At 30.4% G+C, this 13,625-nt stretch overlaps 2 pseudogenes; one reads left to right on the top strand and one right to left on the bottom strand.

The window, feature by feature from the left end:
* Positions 1–2,473: 2,473 nt before the first annotated feature.
* LOC149262013 (uncharacterized) lies at positions 2,474–2,893 on the bottom strand (annotated as a pseudogene).
* A 1,670-nt stretch (positions 2,894–4,563) lies between these two features.
* The window catches only part of LOC149262012 (uncharacterized), a 33,151-nt pseudogene continuing 24,089 nt past the window's right edge, over positions 4,564–13,625 (top strand).

Genomic DNA, 13,625 nt, shown 5'->3' with positions numbered 1-13,625 from the left:
CAAAGTTTTAAAAATTCTATCGTTTCTTCATCAATAATCATTCTCATGACATTAATGGCTTCATCTACAAGGATCATTGTGTACAAAGATACAATATCAAAACTTACTAACAGGTCTTCATCATTTACTTCTAGGTTTCTAATCCAGTTTATAAATGACGTGGAATCTTTTATGTAAGAGGAAGTGTTTCTGAATAAAGGTCTGAGTTTTTTTAGCTAGGTATTTGGCAAGTAGGTAGGTAGGAGAATGTCAGATTTATGGATTTTAGGGGCGCCATAAATTCTAGGAATGATGGAACTTTTTGGGGTGATCTTCTTTTTGGTGATGGAACCGTTTGGGGTGATCTTCAATAATTTCTATACTATCGTCCAACTGAATTGGAAAAGAATTGATATCATGAAGATTAATATTTTCGTCCTTTCTCTTCATATTTAAAATTGTTCGAGATTACATTCAGTCATAATATTTTTTGTAACCATAAGAATGTCGTTATTATTATCTATTGGTATAATTCTACCTCGCATTAGCAAGCAATTCAAAACAAAAAATTAGATTTTCCTTCTTTTCTCTTATTTCATTTATTTAATAAGAATTGGCTTCCAGAATTCACTAAGTAACACCACCTATATCGATTGGAAAATTGTCTAGAGACATTATTGTTGAAATCTTTTCCAAGGAAAAGAAGTAACATTGATCAATGATTTTAGATCTTACCTAGAATGCTCTTAACGACAAAAACTTTGCACAGTTTCCTCTCCTCCATTGGTTTAGACTAAATTTAGGATTTTAGCACTACAGATCCACTAAAGCCCCCATTATTGGCTTCATCTCTCTAGACGCCTGCAACATGGTCATTATTCATCATTATTCCATGGATGTAAGTTCCCACCCTAGAAGGAGGCTGGAACTCAGACGAGGATGAGAGTTTGGACTTATTGTTGTTAGTTTCTGAAGATAGATTGCAATGATACATAAATTTTTCCACAAAGCTCAAGGACCTCACAACACTTTGTCTCTTCTTTCCACAATAGACAATCGACTATGAAGCAAATAAGCCACCATCTTTGGAAGTTAAATTCTTAATTTGTATAATGTTCTTAATTTTTAAACTGTGAATAGTTTAATGTGGAATTCCATAGGGAGAACATGGATAGCATGCAAGCTCTGTGTGCCTATCTCATATTCTTCATATTTAATTTAATTTATTATGAATATTTTTAGTTTTTTTTTGTTATTTTTTAATTTTCCATTCAATTATTATAATGAAAAATGGGACCCTCATCTTCATTGATTGCACCTGTTGGTTATTCGATAGAACCTTGTAGGTGAAGAAGTTTTAGTCTTTTCAAAAATCCACTTCCCTTGTGTTCAACTCATACTATCATATTGCTAATGGTCCGACCCATATGCTTCTTTAGGGAACACAAGAGAAGTGCTCAAGTCTCCTCGTCCTTCCTTCATCCTTTTGAATAGTCATCCATTCAGACGCTTGAAAATCCACGGTAACATTTGTGTTTCTCTACTGATTTTCATTTTTAGGAACATATATTAACTCTAAGAGAAATATTAATTTCATAACTAATTTTCATTAGTGCTTGGATAATTGGAGGATGTAATATAGATTCCTGCGTAGTGTTCCACTTATAGATTTCAATAGATATATGAAATATGTGACACCAATGGGCAATAATCAGGCCTGAAAACACTTTTTAATTGTAAAGAATAACACATAATGCCTATGTTTGATTGTGTTCATGAGGCCTCTATATGCATGGGTGTAGTTTCCACAATTATGGATTTTGGCCATTAAACAAAACCTTCCAAACTCTTATAATTATTTTTTCTAGGCTTATATACCTTTAATTCTCATAAATGTAATGTATGATGATTTGAATGTTTGAGTTTTTGGTCCTAAATACATATAAGGAAAATTTCATGATAACTTTACTTATGTCTTAATTTGTGTGAGGGTTCATACAGGTGACAAGGTTTATAAGTTGGGAAATTATTGTGGATAAGGCAATATATTATTCTATGAATCTCGATGAATAAATACCCTATAAATCCTATTTCCCTTTTTCGTTATACACCATTCAATGCTAAAGTGTTATCAATAAGTGTAGGATCAAGTAGCATGATTATTAAGAGTTGGTTAGTATATATTTTTAAGCTTATGGTAGGGACTCTACATTCACGGCATTGATTATTTATTTATTCCAAAACATGGTGAATAGAATATCATTTAGACCTTATGAGGATTACAATAATTCCTTTCAATTTTTTTTTTGTGTTCAACTATAGTGAAAGTTGTTTTTTAAACTTGTATTACCATCCCCAAGGTAGTTAATAACATCAAATACAACCTGACTAAGCTAAAGTAATAGAGCAACAATAAGAATGTTAAATATACATTACAACATGTGATACATGTTCAAAGGACTTATAATTTTACAATTTATTAATGGCCAATATTTCACACTATGGAGGTACTACTAACACCATTCAGATCCAAAGACAATCCCCTTTTTGTTGCCCTATACCTCTAACAATACACTTCCAAAAGATTCACTTAAATTTGGATATCCCTCTTGCTCTGTTTGACGGCAATTATATTAATGGCCAACATCGGTAACAATAGAGGTATTGTTGGTATTAAAACTTATAAAACCCAAAGACATTCTCCATTTCTTCGCTCTGTATCTGTAACACCGCACTTTAAAAGCTTCACTTTGGTATTTTGCTTTCTTTTTTTTAAAGATTCACTTAAATCTCTATATTTTTCTTGCTCTGTTTGAAGCTAGTATGCCAAAATTTTAGCTCAATCACTAGAAGGAAATGCCAAAACCAGTGAAATCGATGCAAATTCTATGCATTGGTAGAGATCATGATCCATTTTTAAGGATTTTTTTCATAAAAAAATTGTAGGTCAAGTTGTGGTTTTTTCTCCTTTATAAATGGTAGCCAAAGTTTCGCCATATGTGTTCATCATGGAGTAGAAAGGATTAAATTGTCATAGCCAATTACCTACATTGCCAAACTAAATAGCTTCCAAAACATTTCCTATAATTTCTATCAATTTCAATTTTGTTTCCAATAGACATGACTTAAATCTTAAATCTTTAATTATCTAAATAATTTTATCTAAAGCTTCAGCCGACTTACTAACAAATTCAGTTAAAAGATCCATCTTAGGAAAAATGTGACACAACCATAAGAATTCAACCAAAAATATTACCACTACTCATTTCATATGAAATCAAATTAACTTATTTCTAGCAAAAACCTCTCTCTTACACATACACATGGTCATGTTCTCACATGTATAGAAGAAAAGAAAGGATTAAATTTGTTTACCTTGATTCTTAGCCAAACTAAGCAATAGTGCAGACCAATAAGGTTCACAAGAACACTATGCTTAGGTGTGAGTAGATACAATTGGACATCTTTGAATCCCATTTCAATATTTTTTAAATTTTCCATAACTCTCTGGTCATCTCCTACTTCAAGAAACTCGTAGACCCATAGCCATCTTTGTCTACCATTTGATATAGAATTCCTATCATCCATGCAGTGTCACCAAAATAATAGGTACAAAAAATAGATTATAATAAAAAAATTACTATTAAGGATGATAAATATATTAACAAGTACTACAAACCTGACTTCATATGCTCACAACTCCTTCCTATTCTACTGCTAAATCTCCTAAAGTAGAAAATGCATTTAAAACACACAACTAGAAGAGTCCATTTTACAAGCAATGAGAGTATGTAGATTCCATTTTACTCTACAAAGCTCATGTATATTCCAAAATGGGGATAGTTCTAGATTTACCCAACCAACAAAAGTAAATGTGCAATGCAGACAGATTCTGAGATTACCACAACCAAAATAAGAGAAATTGAAAGCAGTCTCGTAAGAAATATATAGAAATGGAATTCTAATTCCAAGCATGAAAAAAATAAAAGAAGGGTAAGCACTGTGAATATGAATGTAATTCTTGCTCATGAAATAAACCAACAAGAAACTATCTTAAAATTGACCATAGAGATTCACTTTTTGGTTGAGAAGCACTGTAATTTTTAATAGAAATTATCCTAAGGTGTTGTACAAGATAGTATGCAATATAAAATTCCAATGTCAATATCCTAAGGGGTTAACTCAACCATTAAACTGATTGTTGCCAATGTTATTGGCCATTTGGCTAGTTCCATACCAACGGACATTGGGTTTGAATCTAGGTTGAACTAGTCTATGCCGTCGGATTTACTAGGGATGTTATCCTCAAATGTGGGGAAGAATCCCTTCTTTTTGAAAACAAAAAACAACTCTGATAGATTTTTTTACTTCATACTTACATTGTCATGTATTGCAAGTAGAGGTGCATCATGATATTAAACTATAATATACTCTACATGGTTTTGTGTAGAAGCTTTGAGTTCTTCCAGAGAAGTAGGAAAACTAGAATGTTTTCTATCAACTTGAATTACAACATATATTGTAGAGAGAAACACATTTATTATCACATCTAAGTCAACTAATTGAATTCTAGGAAGGATGGAAATGACTTCAAAACCTATGTTTGAAAGGTTTGTTATAATTTATTCATCTTCATGTTCCTCTTGGGGAAATGACTCTAAATATTGAACACATTTTGAAAGTATTTGATGAGCACCATGTTTGGTGGTTACTTTCGAAATTCCAAGAGCCTTTTTTAGATTCTACAATGAGTTTGCAATGAGTCATTGTCCACATAATTGGAATTTATTATAAATCCATAACAAATGAATTTAGGTGAAGGATACCCATATGAATGAAAATGAACACTCCAACATACTTTCAATTCCATGATATTTGTAAACAATTTGTATCCTCTCATTTTCCAAATTTCCAACTTCTAGTTTTTATTTTTGAACTTTAGAACCATATAGGAAAGTCAATGTAATTTATTTTTATTGATTTTTACTACACTTAGCATCTATTCAGAATTTTAGATGAATTTGTTGATCAAAACTTTTATCTGATTAAAATTTTGGTGGCTTCCGAGCAACTTTTTCTTTCTAGTATCTACTATTGATATCTCTTAGTTTTTTGTGAGAACTAGACTGAATTTATTTTCCAAAATAAGATTGGGTCATAATAATTTTCATGGAAGGGGATCTTTATGTGCTACATTCTCACCGGTCTCTATCTCACAACATCTTACACAAAAGATGAACTCATCCATAAAAGGAGGGTCAAATTCTAAGTAGTCGTCTTTATCCAAATGTAGAAAAATTTGTTTCCACAACACTAGAGATGCACCTGGAAGTGAAAAAAACATAGATGTATTCAAGTTAGGAGTTGCAAAGAGTTGTAAAGTTTCCTTAAATAGAACTGAGTCAACAACCTCCAACACCTATGATGATGAAAGTAGGAAATATTAGTGTTTTAGACTTCTTGATGACAGAATGCTTTGCAAGAGTCTGAGGGTTTTTAATCAAGAAGTTTGATTGGTCATGATTATCCATGTGCTTCCAAGTCTCATAGTGTAATGGAAAGTGGAAATCTAGATTTTGACAAGATATGTGAAAGTGTTGATGTCAGTTTTCCCAATGAAAAGTCTAAAGTTTCATTTTGTTATTATGTAGAAGGGATATCTGGTAGTAGAATGGCACCTCTATTTGCTTCTAGTGGATGGGAGAAATATACTATGGACCATGATAAGCAGCTGGTGAAAAACATAGATGGATATTTTAGTGTCGATGAATGTGATGTTGGGTTTTAAATGAATTGGTAGGAGAAAAAGTGATTTCAGTCAATGTAGATATCAATCCCATGGAGCTTCTTGCTATAGAATCACCATGTTTTGTATCTAAGAGTCTAGCAGACATATACTATGTAATGAAGGAGATTTAGGCTTGACACTCGATATGTTGACTTAACTTGAAGTACTAGCATACATTAGAATGTCAGTTATAAAAGTTTGTTTTTTCATTATGTTTTCATATCATTTAAATTTCCAATGATTTTTCTTTTAATATCGTCATGTGGATGGATTATTCAATAACAAGTGCAAATTTTCACTAGTCATTTTTTGTCATGGAGGAGACTTTTGTACCATTCCAAGGAATCTAGAATGATCTGAAGGGAGGGTTGCTATGTTACAAACAAGATTGGGTTGGTGACTTCAATGTAAGATTTGGGTATTTAGTTCAAGACGAGCTCATTATAATGATCATGCAATGATATTATGGAATTAATTCTAAACAATTTTCCATTTTCCACTGTGAGCATTATTGAATCATTTCCTTTCTTTAATTACTACTCATATCTACCATATTTGGACTTTCTTTTTAAATAAATATTTTTTTTTTTCTTAAATTCAGATATATATCCATCATGTCCAAACTCCAATGCACTTTATGTAGATAAATTTTCTTATATGATATAAATAATTGTTGGAATAATGGTGCTTGAACAAGATCCTTGCTCCCACAACATACATATTCTTTGCTTTTGATATTGTAGTAATTTCTTTTGGAGAACAACTAGACAAAAGCACAATTATGTTTATCCTTTTTATGACATTCTCTAATGTGAGTTTCTATTTCTGATCGTTACTACACAATAAGAATATTAGAAAGGGATAATCTTCATGATATAGTGGTATTTACTAACCAGCCTTCATTATAGGCAGATCTTCAGTAGTTTTATGAGAAAAACATAAGACTTCTCTGAAAGATTATAAGCATGGATTCAGTGAAATATTTTGAACACATTTCATTATAAAGTTAGACAATCACTTTAGAAGTTTAATATTATTATAAAGAAAATTTGTAAAATATAGCAAAAATATCAATACAATTAGGTGTTAATGTTATGTTTTATCATCCTAGCAGATGCTTTAGTAATACATGGTATTTAAAATTAACAAATAAAATGTGTTGCAGATGGAATCTTTATTACAGTCTAGACATTGTCATCCACTACAATATGTGGCATCATTCATTCTCTTATTGGAGGTCAACCTCTGTTAATTCTTGGGGTGGTTGAACCAACTGTGCTTATGTATACATTCAAGTACAAATTTTCTAAAGTAAGAGAAGATTTAGGCCCAAAATTGTTATTGGCTTAGAGAGTTTGGTAAGTACTTGAAAGTTTGTCACCATCTGTGATCTTTCACATATTTATTCCCTTTTCCAATAGTATAATGAATGTTGGTACGAGACAATATGATATATTTCTTTAGTTATTCATGAACGATACTCGAAATTTTCACAAATAAGCTTGCACTCTATTGGAGTAACTACCAATTCTATGCTTGTTACAAACATGGTATGCATATGAATAACATTTTTGTTAATCTTGTTGGTCATTCTTCGGGCATGTTCAATTATCAACAGATTTACCAGGATAGCTGGAGAACTATTTGGGATGCTCATTGCTATATTGTTCATGTAACAACCTATACGAGTATCATTTTGTGAAAATGTTCACTTTCCATAAAAATGGCATTGATGAGCTCATTCTATCCTTTATAAGAATTCTCCTTTTCGTTTCCTAAATGTGAGACATCCATAACCACATTTGAAATGAATGTTGGGAATAAATTCATGTTTTCAAATCTTGATAAGGGAAAGATGTTGGTAGATTGTTGCAAAACTTTCAAATGGTGTCATACCCCAATCTCCAATGCACACTAGAAACTTAGCTACTCTGAAGCACTAGGTACCTTTCGATTAGAACTCAGATTTTATGTTTTTTAAAGATGTAAGAATGTTTAACAATGTGATATTTGATAAATTAATGTGTTATACTTTCTACAATTGGTCTATTATAGATTGGTAAAGATTTCTAAGAAAAACATTAAACAAATCTCAATCTTAGGGAAATTGTATGGAAACATGCAAGAATCATATTAGCAAATGCAAACTCCATTGGTTTACCAGCCACCTTTGACCCTTGTATTTAATGATGCTTTTGGATATTTAGAAATTTGTGGGTTGTTCTTGATAGGAACTAAAAATTTTGTAGTTCTTTCTCATTCCATTTTGGATGTGTTTTGGCTCTTGGGAAGGCACTGAAATAACTTGAATAGGGGACCATTCTATTAGTTGCATCTATTGGGAATTCAGATGCCCCAGTTAATGAGTTGATTTTTGATCCAGAGAAGGACATTGACAACCTACTTCCAGTTGAGGTCAAAGAACAACACCTCAATAATTTGTTTCAATCCATGTTGGTTGGTTCTTGTGTTGCAGCTATGCCCTTACTTAAAAATATTCTTACTTCAATGTTATGGGGTTACTTTGCATCTATGGTAATAGAAAGCTTGCCTGGTAATCAATCTTGGAAAAGTTTAAATTTGAAAAATTTAAATGTTTTGCTTGTGTAGTTGAAATTTTTGGTTTTGAATTGAATTATTGTTGCGACTAAATTGAATTGAATATTTTTAGAACTTTAAACTACGTTGTTTTGGCTTAATATCTTACAAAAACAAAATTACAGTAAATTGTGTCATGTCAATTTATTGGTACAAACAACTACTCACTAGTATTTACTGAAATTTGGCAGGTACTAACATTACATAGTTGCCCTTGTTAATTTATGTTATTAGCAAAAGGAAATGTACCATATTTTATGATTTTTTATTGGTTTGTTCTAGAGTTAATTTCTTGGTAGTGTCTATAAAAAAGAATAACTAAAATTATAGTAAATTAGTAAGATTTTAATTTTTATAATCCTATCATATTTAAAAACCGCAACCTTATGATAGAGATTAATATATAAAGACAAAGTATTTATGGACCATGTTAATTAGAAGGGGAGCCAATATATATGAGAGGTAAAATCAACATGTGCTAAGATTATCTAACCCTTTAATCAAAGTTGAGACTTTATCTTTTAGTTTATACACCTTTTACAAAACTTGATTAATTCATAGCCCTATTTTGATTTGATTTTCTGAGCACTCCACAAGAACCCCTCCCAAGTGATTTTCGATTTTCCACTATAGGTCAATTGTTTACATATAACATGTTTAGTGAGACTTGGAATATATAGTATCAAGAATCCAATTACAACTTTCCATCTCTATTAAAACACAATTCGTCCTCGAAATTTGATATGATATTATGAATTTCAACCGTGGTAGTATTATTAAATCTTTCCCTGGATCGTCGAACCTCCACCTAGGATTAAGGTTGCAAGGTTATTCAACCTCTCCTTCTCCATTACTTCCCCTGGAAGTCCTTTGGTAAGAAAATTTAAGAGGGAATCCACACAAAAAAACACTTCTCCCAACTATTGAAAAACAAAGTTCATCATTTTCCAAACTATTGTAAGAGGGAAGCCACACAAAAGACCGCCTATCCCACCTACTATAAAATTAGAATTCACACCTCAACAGAGAACCCACAAAGAATAAAAATAAATTCCACCAAGTATTATGTACCAACTAAACTAAGAAAACGCACAACTCCTCCCACCCTTCTAGATAAAATAAAGAGGTTGTCAAGGAGAAGGTCACAACAAGGAGGATTTTTGGATGTTACAAAGAACCAAAACCACTAAACTCCCCTGGGTCTTTAGGGTGAAAAGTAATATCTCCATATATAAATTGAGCACCAGAATTCAATGAGAGAACAAAAATTATGATACCCAAGCATCCAAAATATGAGTCAAGAAATATCTAACCAAAGAGCCGATTTCTAGTGCTCATAAGAAACATAAATCGACTTAAGGACCAATACCTAGAGGTGGGGAAAATAATGCCTTGATCTTCGAACAAGAATTAGACACAAACAACCCAATGTACAAGAACAAACAAAATCCATCTAGATTCTTTCTCCAACCCCCATCAAAAGACAAATCCAACATGAGAGACATCGAGAGATAATTAAAGAATAGAAAAAAATATTAAATGGATAGATTATTGAAAAAATCTATCAAAATAGAAATAAAAGAGAACTGAATAACAAAACTAGGTTAGGAATACCTTAACACAGAGTAAAGATGTAATAAAACACAATGCAATAGACTGTACCACAAAAACCAACTAGCATAACTTCCATTTAAACATGAAATGTGAGCGAATTTGATATTCACCACCCATGCGACATGATACAAGTCCATTCCTTATCACCACCTTCCATTCTATATGCATGATTAACCAAAGGATAGAGTGGTAGATTGAGTTGTCCTACAAGGACACCCCAATTCCTGCACTGCACCATAACACACACCACCCACATAATGATTTTATTACATGTGTGATGCCACTTGTGTGGAGGGACCAACCCCCTCATAAGTTAGTATTTAAATTTATATTTGAAAATATCTAAAGAAATGTGTATTTTTAAATATTATTTTTCTAATACATTTTACGAAATTAATATGATTATAACTTATATTTATTAAAAGAAAGATTCGATTTATTAAAAGCCTGATGAAAAAGAGCATGTGTTTACTATTTAATTGACTTTGTATGTTAAATTTTTATATTAAAAAAATAAATTTTTGATTCACAGAAAATTTTAACAATGGAAGTTTATCTTAAAGTTTAGAAAAATTAGTAAACCTCACTAGTATTTAATAGAAAGATTGTAAAATGTTTGATGACATTCTTGTAAAAATATTTGGATTTATGATTATAATATTTTATTTTATATAAGACTTTGATGATTTTTAAGGTAAAGTAATTTATATATAAATCCCGAGAGAATTATTTTTAGAAAAAATAGAAATTGGGGAATCTTTTTTTTGGAAAAAATATAGAAAATTAACCCACGTGCCAATATTATCCCCTAAAATTTTCCCTGATTTGATTTTTTAAAATTTGATTTCTCAACCTATTTAATAAATCAAAATTCTAAATGTCTTTCTAATATATATTTTTTTAAGATTAGACACTTTAAATACTTTTAAGAGGAGGTTCATAGTTGTTTTTCATAAACTACTAGTATGGCACTTGAGAAGCCAAACCAATAGTAGAGTTTCAAAACCTTAACATTTCATATTGAAAATGATATAAATATATTATTTAAACTATAAAGAAAACTAATGTAAGTACATTACGAAAAATTAACATTCATGGCTATAAAAATGTCTCAATATAAAAATATCACATAAATCTAGCTCGCCTAATAATGTTAGCCTCAAGGAGATTCCACCTGTATTAACGGAGGAGAATCATTGTGTTTGTCAGAGGAGGTGAATATGAGGTTTACTAGCATTTTCGAAAGCACAAAAACATTTATTTCCAACCCTTCCTCTTTGTTCATCATCTTTGCAATGTGGACCAATGTCACGTAATGTTATATATAAAAACAATAAAATAATACTTACAATAACAAATTAAAAAATAATAATAATAACAAAATATCAAATTAATAATTTATAATAATAACAAAAAAAAATCAACATTTCCCATAAATAAAATATGTAAATGTTCATATTAATTTTACATTTAGATATATAGAGATAAAATAATTGAAAGTAAAGATAAAAATAATAATTTAATTCTTGATATTAAAGAGATATATAATTCCTTCACTACTTAATATATTTAATATGTAGTTGACATACCATGAAAAAACAACATAATTAATATTACATAATATGTAATTCATTCTATGTTTAATTGGAATATATTTTTTAAAATAAAAATATACTAATAACCAAAAAATATTATATTCTTATACAAAAACAAAATATTTAAATGTCATACTATATATCTGTATATTTGTATTTTCACTTGTAATGGTAAATATATAATTTATTTCATTTTTAATATAAAGTTGATATATAACCTTTAAAAAATATTAATAACAAAAATGGTTATATATATATATATATATATATATATATATATATATATATATATATATATATAGATATATATATATATATTTCAATTAATTGTTTTTTTTAGAGATTTGTAATTCATTCATTTTTTAATATAAAGTTAACATTTAACATTTCATATATTAATATAAAAAATTATATATAGATAATTTTAAAAAATATTTAGAAGAAAAATAATGATATATAAAAAGTCTTAACAAATATATGTTTTTAATTTAAAAATATAATTGAAGCACGTCTAATATATATATATATATATATATATATATATATATATATATATATATAGTAATCTATTTTTATTTTTTTTAAAGATGTGTAATTCATTTATCATTCAATATCAAGTTGACATATAACATTTTAAATATTAATATTAAAAATTTATTATATATATATATATATATATCACTTAAAGAAATTTAATATGGATTTTATATATATCTGTTGAAGCCTTGAAGATGTGTCGATCCAAACCTCTACTTTAGAAGTGGTCTAATGTATGCCTTTGATTTTGGTTTTATATGTTGATGGTGTATTCTTGACACGTAATGAGCCTTTGATGATCAAAATAAGAGGGAGTTGGCCTTAGGAGTTCAAAATGAAGAATCGTGGCATGATGGATTACTTTCTAAAGTTTGAAAAAGAAAATCTATATCATTGAAGAATTGTTGGAAATTAGAAAAACAAATCCTTAAACACTTTGATTGAATTATGCATAGATATTGTTGGACTTGCCTTGGCAATTGATAGTTGATTAAAGCACTGATGTTTCTTGTGAACACTCATCTATATATTCATATGTTTTGCATATAATCTGAGTCAATTCATGCTTGAGTCACTGCATACACATTGAGTTGTCAACAAACACCCTTCGAGATGTTTGCATGAGACGATAAATTTTTGGTCTGAGATATTATTCCTATGATATATGACTCCATGGATGTACTCATCCTATTTTAGATTGTTATTGTTGAGGACATATGGGTGTTGTCTTAATGTGATATCTTCCATGATATTCTTGGATGAGAAGTTTGTAGCTTTAATCATCGCTGAGATTGAATATGATATTGTTGGAATAACTAGATGTGAGGCATGTTGAAGAAGGTCTTTGGAGAGTTGTTTGAGCAAGTTCTAGATATGCCAGGGATACATTGAGATAATAATGAGTAGGATATGATTGGCAGAGAATCCCATATATAGTTGGGACTGAGATATATTCAGTTGGTGTTGTTGTACGAAACAAGATTAGGCTTTTGGTTGCTACCTCCATGAGGGGGAGGATGAATAAGGTATCCTTTTTGCAATATATATTTGTTCTAATATAATATTTGATATAATGACCTATATGAAAAAGAGACAATGCTATTGCAACCTAATGATGATTAGGTTGACACCGGCTATGAGAATGATGATATGTTTCTGATCTACAGAGAGCAAGATTGATCGAGAACACTGAGTCAACTCCTCCCCCTGTCTGAGCTCCCAAGGTGAGGAATTGGGATAGAGGGCTCCTAGGGTTGAGGAATCTCTGGAAAATAATTTTATAGATGTTTCTCCCCTATCTGTCACCCATAGGGTCGAAGATGTTATCTCCCCTATCTTGGTCTATGCAGAGCATACCCGAATTGGCATCCTACCCACAAGTTGGGCTTGTTGGTAATATCGCTCCCCATCTGCCCAACGAGTTGAGAGCGTACTTGGGGGTGTACAACCCAACTTGATTATGATGTAAGTGTTCTACCACACAACTCTTTAGGGTAATTGATGGAAAAATCAGT

Source organism: Pinus tabuliformis, chromosome 6 (assembly GCF_031772625.1).
Source record: "Pinus tabuliformis cultivar Carrire ecotype Pingquan chromosome 6, CPIR1, whole genome shotgun sequence".
Taxonomy (NCBI): domain Eukaryota; kingdom Viridiplantae; phylum Streptophyta; class Pinopsida; order Pinales; family Pinaceae; genus Pinus; species Pinus tabuliformis.
The sequence above is the reverse complement of the archived record's forward strand: the minus strand, read 5'-3'. Positions and strand labels throughout refer to the sequence as shown.